The following is a 10,645-nucleotide window of genomic DNA, read 5'->3' as shown; positions in this document are numbered from 1 at the left end:
AAGATCTTTATCGGTTAGACCGCATAACAACATACGTTGTTCCCTTTGTCATCGGTATGTTACTTGCCCGAGATTCGATCGTCGGTATCTCAATACCTAGTTCAATCTCGTTACCGGCAAGTCTCTTTACTCGTTCCGTAACACATCATCCCGCAACTATCTCATTAGTCACAATGCTTGCAAGGCTTATAGTGATGTGCATTACCGAGTGGGCCCAGAGATACTTCTCCGACAATCGGAGTGACAAATCCTAATCTCGAAATACGCCAACCCCACAAGTACCTTTGGAGACACCTGTAGAGCACCTTTATAATCACCAATTTACGTTGTGACGTTTGGTAGCACACAAAGTGTTCCTCCGGTAAACGGGAGTTGCATAATCTCATAGTCATAGGAACATGTATAAGTCATGAAGAAAGCAATAGCAACATACTAAACGATCGGGTGCTAGGCTAACGGAATGGGTCATGTCAATCACGTCATTCTCCTAATGAGGTGATCCCGTTAATCAAATGACAACTCATGTCTATGGCTAGGAAACATAACCATCTTTGATTAACGAGCTAGTCAAGTAGAGGCATACTAGTGACACTCTGTTTGTCTATGTATTCACACATGTATTATGTTTCCGGTTAATATAATTCTAGCATGAATAATAAACATTTATCATGATATAAGGAAATATATAATACTTTATTATTGCCTCTAGGGCATTTTTCCTTCATAATGTTCAAACAATAAACTCTCTTGAAACTCAACAACCTATGTTCTTAGTCACCAAGCAATTGCAATTCAACTTATTCAACAGAGTTTAAGTAAGACCTCCACATACTCAACCATCATATAGTCTTCTATGATTGCTAACACTCACCGCATACCCATGAGCAAAACGTTTCAACCAGACACATAGAAAGATAGGGGCTTATTGTTTTTCCTCCCAACGTATTCACCTCAAGGGTGATGTCAACAATAATAACTCATGCTACCCATATTCAACTGGACATATGTGCCTAGATCTTTCCTCACCACATGATCCTTGCCAAAAGAGAAAAACAAAAAGGAATAGAGATAATAACTTTGACTCTTTGCATAAAAATAAATAGTGAAATGTAAAAGATAGGCCCTTCGCAGAGGGAAGCAGAGGTTGCCATGCGTTTATTTGTTTGTATGCTCTACCCCTTAGTGCAAAAGAATGTCATGCTATATTTCCCCTTATGATAGCAACCTTTATTATGCTGTCCGTCGCTTTTGTTGCTTTGCCATCACAAGTTCGTACAACGCTCAATTTTCCCTTAGACTAAATGATCTAACACTTTTAGAAGCAATTTTTATTGCCTTATTGCACCGATGACAACTTACTTGAAGGATCTTGCTCAATCCTTAGGTAGGTATGGTGGAATCTTGAAAATAAGATTTGGGTTTAAGGGTTTTTGGATGCACAAGTAGTATCTCTACTTGGTGCGGAATTTTTGGCTAGCAAAGATGGGGGGCAAGCACCACATGTTGAAGGATCTATGACAATATGACTTATATGTGAATATGAACAAACATAAACCATTACGTTGTCTTCCTTGTCCAACGTCAACAATTTTGGCATATAATATTTTGATGGGGTCTCACAATCACAAAGATTTCCATGATAGTGTATTTGCATGTGAAAGTTCTCTTCCTTATACTAATTATTCGTGAATTGCTTGTATGACCAATATTGTGATTGTCAAGCCTAAAAAGATTTCACTTTCTAAACCCAATGTGAAGCTACCACTAGGCATGATAAGATATCAACTTCATGAAATTCAATTTATTCACCAATTTACTCATGGGATATAAGTGAAGCACAAGAGTAAATGACATGCAAAAGGGCTTCGTTGACGGGATGTGAATGCCGCTTACATAGCCTCCCTGGCAACTATTTGAGGACTATATTTTATTTAAAAAAATTCAGATATAAGTATTTTATTAAAACAGCAAGTAAAAGAAAAATAAAATGACATTCTAAGAATATCACAACTCATTTTAAGAAGCAAAAACATAGGCTCAACCGATAATTGTTGAAGAAGAAAGGTGGGATGCCTACCAATGCATCCCCAAGCTTAGATGCTTGAGACTTCTTGAAATATTATCTTGGGATGCCTTGGGCATCCCCAAGATTGAGCTTTTGTGTCTCCTTAATTCCACTCATATCACGGTTTTCCTAAATCTCAAAAGCTTCATCCACACAAAACTCAAAAAGAACTCATGAGATAAGTTAGTATAAACCAATGCAAAAGCTTTATCATTCTCTATTATAGCAAATCACTAAAATTATTATTCAACATTGCATACTAAATGCCTCTGCATATTTAATACTCCTATCCTCAAATAGATTCATTAACCAAGCAAGCATATGCAAACAATGCAGACATAACAGCAATCTGCCAAAACAGTACAGTCTGTAAAGAACGCAAGAGTATCAATACTTATTCAACTCCAGACATTATGAATTTCTACCACACTGTAGAAAATTTATCAGAGCTTATTTTTCAAAAAGTTTCAACATTTTATCAGATTCTGACTTTCCTCGGGAATTTTTGCAACATCGACAAACTTTCTGTTTTCAAACAGCAACATGTATACTTGCAAGATAAGCATGACAAAGGCTATCAATGCCACTTTTATTGAAATAAAAGATGCAAAAAATTATTCTAAATAACAGCAAGAAAATTCTTAACAAAATAAATTGACGCTCCAAGCAAAACTCATATCATGTGACGAATGAAAACATAGCTCCAAGTGAGGTTACCGATATTGTTGGAGACGAAAGAGGGGATGCCTTCCGGGGTATCCCCATGCTTAGTTGCTTGGATATTCCTTGAATATTAGCTTGGGGTGCCTTGGGAATCCCCAAGATTAGGGTCTTGTCACTCCTTATTCTCCTCATATCGATATCACACCCAAAACTTGAAAACTTCAATCACACAAAACTTAAGGGAACTTCGTGAGATAGGTTGGTATGATAAAGAGCGAACCATTTCACTTTGGTACTGTCAAATACAAGATTCATAATTGTTTCCACACAATGCCTACTGTATCATATCATTTCCATAATTTATATTGAGCAATATAAGCCATAGAAACTACAAAATATGCATTGAAAACAGAATCTGTCAAAAACAGAACAGTCTGTAGTAATCTGTACTCCAACCATACTTATGCTACTCCAAAAATTATGAAAAACATTGGACCACGTGAGCAATTTTTATATTAAACTTCTGCAATAAGAATCAACTCAAAATCACTCTTCTATTAAAAATGAGACTTATTTTTGTGAGCACAAAAGTTTCTGTTTTTCAGCAGGGTCAAATCAACTATCACCCAACATGATCCCAAAGGCTTTACTTGGCACTTTATTGAAACAAAAGCAATAAAACATGATCAATACAGTAGCATAATCGTGTTAACACACAAAAACAGTACGTAAAAGTGTTGGGTTGTGTCCCAACAAGCGCTTTTCTTTAATGCCTTTTAAGCTAGGCATGATGATTCAATGATGCTCACATAAAAGATAAGAATTGAAACACAAAGAGAACATCATGCATCATAAGTTCCTCTCTCATAATAATTTTCAGTAGCATCATGAATAGATTCATCAATATAACCATCGCATAAAGCATTCTCTTCATGATCCATAAGCATAGAAAATTTATTACTCTCCACATAAGCAATTTTATTCTCATTCACAATAGTGGGAGTATCATATGAGACTTGAATACTAAACATTGTTCCCACATTAAAAGAGCAATGTTCAGTAAAAGGATATTCAAAATTATGACAATAATTATCACTACTTTTTATAACATAAGTATCATCACAATAATCATCATAAGTAGCGACTTTGTTCTCATCATAGATAGGAGGCATGCAACCATCATAGAAAGTTTGATTCAAAATAGGGGGACTAAAAAGATAATATTCATTAAACATAGCCTCCCCAAGCTTGGGACAAACATTAATTCCAGCAAATAAATTCTAAACATGTCATTCTCATCGAACATAGCATCCCCAAGCTTGTGGCTTGGCATATCTGTCGGATCACGGGTTCCGGCAAAACCCTCAAGGTTCGAACACTGGGGTGCGCACGAAGATCTCCCCTACCCATCCACGTCCTAGCTTCGCTAAGATCTCAAGGGCTAACTCGACGAACTCGCAACATAGAGGACACAAGATTTATACTGGTTCAGGCCACCATTGTGGTGTAATACCCTACTCCAGTGTGGTGGTGGTGGATTGCCTCTTGGGCTGAGGATGAATAGTACAAGGGGAAGAACAGCCTGCTGAGGCGAGGTGTTCTTGTGCTTGGTGGGTGAGTGGATGAGGATCCGATTCCCCCTACTGTGGTGGCTAGTCCTATTTATATAGGCCCTGGTCCTCTCCCCAAATATTGAGCGGGAAGGGAGCCAACAATGGTCAATCTGAAAGGGCACAACTAGTACAGCTTATCCTGAATAAAGAAATCTTCGCCTGCAAAAGGCTCTGGTGGTGACGCCGCCTTGGGCTCCATGGTGACCTCCGTTTTGCCGTCCTGCTGGTCTTGGTCTCGTTGCACTGATATGGAAACCTTTGCTTGATGCCTCGGTACTCCGCGCCTGCGCTTGCCTCCTTAGCACCAAAGAGGAAACAAGGACACTATGCGCGCTGGCGCCCACCTGATCTTGATCGTCATGCCTCACGTCACGAGAACCTCGCGAGGTTGGCCTTGCCTTGATCTCTCCACCCCTCGCGAGCCAACCTGATGAGGCCGCTCCCGAAGGGGTCTTGGGTCATCCGCCTCACGAGGCTTGGCCCCTCGCGAGGGTCTTGAGTGCTTGCTGGTGAAGATGGGCCATACGGGCCCGCTCGCAGAGCCACGCCGTGGGCCGCAGGCAGGCAAGTTTGGGGACCCTCGTTCCCAGAATGCCGACAGTAGCCCCCGGGCCCAATGCACGCTCGGGCTTGGCTTCGAGGCGAAGCCAAAGGTCATGTGCGGAGCACCGCGGACCCCAATAGCATGCGGCCTTGGTCGACGCATGGCGGTTGATTGGACGTGGGCGTCTCTGCTTCCCCACGCCACCTCGGCAACTGCCCGACTTGACAAGTCCCTGCGACATGCAAGGAAAAACCATCATTGCCTGTGATCGTGGGGGGCGCTGGTTGGCCTTCTCTTGCTATAAATGGGGAGGGGGCAGAGCCCCCGTCGCCCATCTCTTCCCATTCCGCTCGCTTTTCCCCCTTTGCTCCATCTCCGCCACCAATGGCACCGTCGAGGAGGTTCTCTACCACGGAGAAGGGGAAGGCCCCTCGCGAGGGGCCCGGCTCTCAAGCGCCCAAGCGTGGGCGCGGTCGTCCCCGCAAGCACACCACGACCCCGCCGCGGCCCCCGGTTCTCGTGGTGGCGGCGCTGCGCGTGGTAGGGGTCGCTCCGGTCGCGGCAGCCCTGTCGTTGAAGGGAGACGTGCCGTGGTTGCGTGGCCTTCCCGGCCGCGCTTCCACTCGGCGGAGGTGCTGCCGGAGTTCGCCGTCTGGTCAAAGAACCTGGCCGGCAACTGGCTTCAGCTCCCACGCTTCTTCGCCGATGAGCTGCCAGCCTCTGGTTCAGGTGGACTCTGGCTGCAGGCAGACGGTTGCTGCAGCAAGGCTTCTTGGGTTGCAGTCGAGGTCTCCGCCGCGGGCAACATAGCTCTGGCCCGCGGTTGGCAGACGTTCGCCCGCGCGCGCGGTCTGGGTAGGCGGTGCACCCTCCATTTCAAGTATGACGGTGATGCGACCCTCTATGTGAGGGTGTTTGGGGAAGATGGTCGCCGCGCCGGGTGCTGCCCCGAGGTGAACGACGGCGAGGAAGTGCTCGGCCTTGGCGACGGTCGAGACGAGGATGAGGGTGAACTGATACGTCTCCAACGTATCTATAATTTTGTATTGTTCCATGATATATTATATTCTGTTTTGGACATTATTGGGCTTTATTATACACTTTTATATTATTTTTGGGACTAACCTATTAACCAAAGGCCCAGCCCAGAATTGCTGTTTTTTGCCTATTTCAGAGTTTCGCAGAAAAAGAATATCAAACGGAGTCCAAACAGAATAAAACCTTCAGGAACGTGATTTTTCAAACGAACGTGATCCAGTGGACTTGGACCCTATGTCAAGACATCAACCAGGAGGGCACAAGGTAGGGGGCGTGCCTACCCCCCAGGCGCGCCCTCCACCCTCGTGGGCCCCATGTTGCTCCACCGACGTACTCCTTCCTCCTATATATACCTACGTACCCCCAAACTACCAGATACGGAGCCAAAAACCTAATTCCACCATCGCAACCTTCTGTACTTGTGAGATCCCATCTTGGGGCCTGTTCCGGAGCTCCGCCGGAGGGGGCATCGATCACGGAGGGCTTCTACATCAACACCATAGCCTCTCCTATGATGTGTGAGTAGTTTACCTCAGACCTTCGGGTCCATAGTTATTAGCTAGATGGCTTCTTGTCTCTTTTTGGATCTCAATACAATGTTCTCCCCCTCTCTCGTGGAGATCTATACGATGTAATCTTCTTTTGTGGTGTGTTTGTTGAGACCGATGAATTGTGGGTTTATGATCAAGTTTATCTATGAACAATATTTGAATCTTCTCTGAATTCTTTTATGTATGATTGGTTATCTTTGCAAGTCTCTTCGAATTATCAGTTTGGTTTGGCCTACTAGATTGATCTTTCTTGCAATGGGAGAAGTGCTTAGCTTTGGGTTCAATCTTACGGTGTCCTTTCCCAGTGACAGTAGGGGCAGCAAGGCACGTATTGTATTGTTGCCATCGAGGATAACAAGATGGGGTTTATATCATATTGCATGAGTTTATCCCTCTACATCATGTCATCTTGCTTAAAGCGTTACTCTGTTCTTATGAACTTAATACTCTAGATGCATGTTGGATAGCGGTCGATGTGTGGAGTAAAAGTAGTAGATGCAGGCAGGAGTCGGTCTACTTGTCTCGGACGTGATGCCTATATACATGATCATACCTAGATATTCTCATAAATATGCTCAATTTTGTCAATTGCTCAATAGTAATTTGTTCACCCACCGTAAATACTTATGCTCTCGAGAGAAGCCACTAGTGAAACCTATGGCCCCCGGGTCTATTTTCCATCATATTAATCTTCCAACACTTAGTTTTTTTATTGCCTTTTATTTTACTTTGCATCTTTATCATAAAAATACCAAAAATATTATCTTATCATATCTATCAGATCTCACTCTCGTAAGTGACCGTGAAGGGATTGACGACCCCTTTATTGCGTTGGTTGCGAGGATTTATTTGTTTGTGTAGGTGCGAGGGACTCGTGCGTGGCCTCCTACTAGATTGATACCTTGGTTCTCAAAAACTGAGGGAAATACTTACGCTACTTTGCTGCATCACCCTTTCCTCTTCAAGGGAAAACCAACGCAGTGCTCAAGAGGTAGCAAGAAGGATTTCTGGCGCCGTTGCCGGGGAGGTCTTCGCAAAAGTCAACATACCAAGTGCCCATCACAAACCCTTATCTCCCGCATTACATTATTTGCCATTTGCCTCTCATTTTCCTCTCCCCCACTTCACCCTTGCCGTTTTATTCGCCCTCTCTTTTTTGTTCGTCCTTTTGTTTGCTTGTGTTGCCATGTGCCTTCTATATGCTTGCATCTTCGCTTGCTGAAAATCTATTGATATGGATCCACTTAAAGTGTTCTACTTTGGATCATCTTTGATCCTTATGCACTCGTGCTGAAACCCCAACTAGCTAGTTGATGGGAAATCTTTAGATGAGCATGCTCATTTTGTGCATCACCGTTTGTCTGAAAAAGGGAGACTCTTATGGAATCAAATAAACAAATTGCTATGCTATGCTTGGAATCTTTGTGAAATGTGTGATTTTACTTGTTGCTCTAAGAACCCTAAAAAACACCTTCCCTACCTATGTGAGTTCAATGATAATGAAATCTGATCTTCTTATGCAAAGGGTGTTTATAGTTACTATGACATCGAACAAATTGAAGAATTTGTCGTTTTTAAGGGTGCTCATGAAGTTGCTTCTTTGATTGAAAAGTATGATTTTACTCTCAACAAATCTAAAAATTTCGTCATACTTAAATATTGCAATGAAAACTTTGCTCATAATGTCTATGTCCAAGAATTTATTGAAAGAATGACCGTTGCTTTGGAAGAAAATAATGATATGCATGAAACTATAGATAATGATGATTCCGATGATTTGGTTGAAGTATCCCTGGATGAACATGATGCTTGCTATTCTTGTGGCCATGATGCCAATATTTATGAAGACGAATTTGCTATAGTTCCTTAAGTTAAAAATGAGATCGTTGCTATTGCACCCATGCTTGATAGTTCCTTAGATGAAAAGCATGATTGCGATGTTTTTACTATAAATTCTCTTGATGAAAATTGTGCTAATAATATGCAAAACCCTAAGCTTTGGGATGATAGTTTTGCTATGTCCTCTACTTGTTGCAATGATCATGATTGGGGTGATTCTTCTTACGATCTTGAAACTTTACTTACTCCCCATGATGAATATGAGATTGATGATAGTGTTTGCAATAATATTGAAAGTGGGTTTGGAAGAGTGTCAACTTTAGATCCCACATATCTGGAGAATGTTCATCTTATGATATTTTTGATAAAAGTGGGTTTGGAGAGGTCATGACTTTAGTTAATGTTAATCCCACTAGTTTGGAAGAGTGTCAACTTTTCATGCATGTGGATCTTGTTGAAAATATTTTATGTCATAGCTATTTTGTTGAATTTTCTTATGATCCCGCATGTAATTATTATGAGAGAGGAAAATATGGTTGTAGAAATTTTCATGTTACTAAATTACCTCTCTTCATGTTGATATTGCTATCGTCTCTTTCTTCTTCCTTCCATATGCTAGTTTTTGCTTGCCTTGATAATTTGTTTGCTTATAAAATACCTATGCATAGTAAGTATGTTAGACTTAGATGTTTTTGTCACATGCTATTTGATGCTCTCTTTGTGCTTCAATTCTTGTCTCTCATGCGAGCATCATTAAAATTCTTTATGCCTAGCTAGGGGCGTTAAACGATAGCGCTTGTTGGGAGGCAACCCAATTTTATTTTTAGTTTTTGCTTTTTGCTTCTGTTTAGGAATAAATCTTTGATCTATCCTCTGGTTAGATGTCTTTTTATGCTTTAATTAGTGTTTTTGCCAAGTTTAACCTATAGGATCTTCTTGGATGATAGTTATTTGATCTTGCTGAAAATTCCAGAAACTTTCTGTTCATGAAAATAATTGTTAAAAATCACCAGAACGTTATAAAATATTGATTCTAATTGCTTCTGATAAATAAGCAAATTTTCTAGGTCGTCCTATTTTGGCTGAATTTTTGGAGTTCCAGAAGTTTGTGTTATTTACAGATTACTATAGACTGTTCTGTTTTTGACAGATTCTGTTTTTGACAGATTCTATTTTTGTGTGTTGTTTGCTTATTTTGATGAATCTATGGCTAGTAAAAGAGCTTATAAACCATAGAGAAGTTGGAATACAGTATGTTTAACACCAATATAAATAAAGAATGAGTTCATTTCAGTACCTTGAAGTGGTGTTTTGTTTTCTTTCGCTAACGGAGCTCACGAGATTTTCTGCTGAGTTTTGTGTTGTGAAGTTTTCAAGTTTTGGGTGAAAGATTTGATGGATTATGGAACAAGGAGTGGTAAGAGCCTAAGCTTGGGGATGCCCAAGGCACCCCAAGATAATCTAAGGACACCTAAAAGCCAAAGCTTGGGGATGCCCCGGAAGGCATCCCTTCTTTCGTCTACTTCCATCGGTAACTTTACTTGGAGCTATATTTTTATTCACCACATGATATGTGTTTTGCTTGGAGCGTCTTGTATGATTTGAGTCTTTGCTTTTTAGTTAACCACAATCATCCTTGCTGTACACAACTTTTGAGAGAGACACACATGATTCAGAAATTATAAGAATACTCTATGTGCTTCACTTATATCTTTTGAGTTATATAGTTTTGCTCTAGTGCTTCACTTATATCTTTTAGAGCACGGTGATGGATTTTTTTTTATATAAACTATTGATCTCTCATGCTTCACTTATATTATTTTGAGAGTCTTAAAATAGCATGGCAATTTGCTTTAATTAATATCATGAGAAATTTGATGCTTGATAATTGTTTTGAGATATAAAGGTGGTAATATCATAGTTGTGCTAGTTGAGTAATTGTGGAATTGAAAAAATACATGTGTTCGAGTTTGTGATTCCCGTAGCATCCACGTATGGTGAACCGTTATGTAACGAAGTCGGAGCATGAAGTATTTGTTGATTGTCTTCCTTTGTGTGGCGGTCGGGATCGCGCGATGGTTAACTCCTACCAACCCTTCCCCTTGGAGCATGCGTAGTAGTACTTTGCTTCGAGGGCTAATAAATGTTTGCAATAAGTATATGAGTTCTTTATGACTAATATGAGTCCATGTATTATACGCACACTTACTTTCCGCAATTTTCTAGCCTCTTCGGTACCGCGCATTGCCCTTTCTCACCATGAGAGTTGGTGCAAACCTCGCCGGTGCATCCAAACCCCATGATATGATACGCTCTATCACCCATAAACCTC

The sequence above is a fragment of the Triticum aestivum genome, chromosome 2D (genome assembly GCF_018294505.1).
Source record: "Triticum aestivum cultivar Chinese Spring chromosome 2D, IWGSC CS RefSeq v2.1, whole genome shotgun sequence".
NCBI lineage: Eukaryota > Viridiplantae > Streptophyta > Magnoliopsida > Poales > Poaceae > Triticum > Triticum aestivum.
The sequence above is the reverse complement of the archived record's forward strand: the minus strand, read 5'-3'. Positions refer to the sequence as shown.